This window comes from Eimeria mitis, genomic scaffold (assembly GCF_000499745.2).
Source record: "Eimeria mitis Houghton genomic scaffold, Emh_scaff466, whole genome shotgun sequence".
NCBI lineage: Eukaryota > Apicomplexa > Conoidasida > Eucoccidiorida > Eimeriidae > Eimeria > Eimeria mitis.
In genome coordinates, this window is record NW_013572963.1 from 1,549 (window position 1) to 3,849 (window position 2,301).

The following is a 2,301-nucleotide window of genomic DNA, read 5'->3' on the forward strand; positions in this document are numbered from 1 at the left end:
CGTTACATTGGGTGCAAAGGTCACTTCTGGTCTCGCGAAAGAAAAAAAAAAGGCCGAACTTCTTCTCTCTAAAGCTAAACTAAATACGTTTGGGTTCGAATCTAAATTTTATTTCCCGGAACGGCCCCCAAATGTAATGCACAGCGCCCGTTTCGCTGTCACTACGTATGAACCCTAAGCTATGCGACTATGCGCGCACACTGCTTCTAAAATCTAAACTCGTGATTCTCGCTATTCACACTATAAAACCCATTAAATATTCAAAAGGTATTCGAGTTCTCGGATTTCTTCGAAGGGGAAAATCCTCAGAAGAACAGAACTGCTCTGACCCTCGACGAGGGTCGGCATCTGAGTCACAGCCTCGGCCTCACACCCAGCCCCCACGCTGGTGCAGGCCGGTGAGCAGTCCGTTCCTATTATACTGCTTCTCTTATGTAAAGATGCCCTAACTCCTGAGATATCCTATAGTATGTAATCCTTTTCATGATACTAGGTCTCTAGAGGCCACACAGAGGAGCTATTGTAGTGCCCGTGCACTACAGTTGGCTTGCACTGCCAGCCGAAGCGCGGCGCGTTGCAACCCCATTTCTCGCTGCCTCCTCCCCGCAACACCCAGGCCCTGAGCTCAACGCCCAGGATGCCCAGGTACCGGGGAAGGAGGTCAGCTGCTTTTGGGAAACTCTTGCTTTAAGTCTTTGCCTACATTGCGGCTCGTCTCTGGCCAGATAAAGGCCAGAGAACAAGCGTTACAGGCCTAGTATCATGAAAAGGATTAAACACTATACAGTACCGCAGGAACTAGGACACATTTATATAGAAAAGATGCACAATAGGATCAGAGTGCTCACCAACCAGCACTGGCTTGGGGGCTGGGTGTGAGGCTGAGGCTGCGACCCTGGCACTGATTCTCAGCAAGGGTTAAGAACAGTTCTATTATTTTGGACTTTCCTTTGGGGACAGATAATATGAACGCCAATGCGTTTTGGTTATTTAAGGTGTTTAATAGTGGATTCTGCGAGAATCATGTGTTTAGGTAGCTAGGTGCAGAGTATGCACTTAGTCCGAATAGCGAAGGCCAGCTGTTCACTACACTGAGGGCTCTCCCCACATTTCATCAGCTTACTGGGCCGGCAGTACCTCTAGTGTTATGGATTCGTATCATTCGTATTACCCCATCGTTGAGAGAACTTGGGTCCCTACTAGGCCTCACAATTCTGTTTTTCATCTGCGTTTGCGTTGTCGTCGGGGGCACAAAACGCAGAGCTTCTCGCATTGACTGGTGCATCTACTGACGAGTGGGATCAAGTTCTGAGGGCCATATGATCCCTAAGGCCCCGTACTCCCCTTAGGCTGGCGCTTCTGAAGGGGAGTTTCTCACACGTAGAGCCGTATCGTAGTAGAAGCTGAGCGAGGTGTTCAGTACTAGTTGCATTGCACACTGCTGAAACTACTGCTTCAATGTAACTCCGCACGTGTGCACAACTAGGCCCTATTGATGCGCGCATTAGCGCTATAGACGGTTGCTGGGCACTATCTTGGATCTCATTATCAGCCTGCATTGCACGAAATGCAAAAAACAACTCCTTATAAACAACACTATATCCTCCCCCATCCCGTCCCCCAAAAGGTACACAACCTCGTGCGCTCTGTCGATAGTAATCCGGAGAAATAAAGGTAAATGGAAAGGGAAAGGGCAAGACATAGCCTGGCGATGCTGCTGCGCTGTGGTGCTGCTGCAGCCGACTCGCAGTTCAACTCGTGAGCTTCTCAGCGGGGAGGCCACTGGCCGTCTGCGGCGCTACAAGAATGCTAGTTAAGTGCCCCGTTTTTGTACCGTGCATCCTAACCGGGTGAAAAGTAGATGCAGAACCGGAACTACTGCGAAGCTTCCGTTCTCGGCTGAACAATGCTCGAGCCAGCCAGAACGTACAGGGCCCAGCTAAAAAATGGAAAAATTGAACCTGCAGTCGGCAGCTGCGTTGGGCAACCTATAGATAGACGGGTTCGTACCGATTTCGTTTTGCGGTAGGGGATAAAGAAACGGCAACCGCAGTGGAATCTCCTCCAGTTGCCCTGTTGCAGTATGGCGTTGCTGCTGTTTTGTCTGCAGAGTGCCTGAAGATTTTGATGATTATTTAAACATTTGTACAGAACCTATAGTAATAGTATGGTGACATCTTCATGTTGGCGCAATGTCAACGGTGTAGGCCAGAGCACTGAATCGACAACGTATAGTAAATGCTCCTATCCAAAGCACGGCGAACTTCTTTGGCTGTTTACACCCCTACGCGCTCTGTAGGG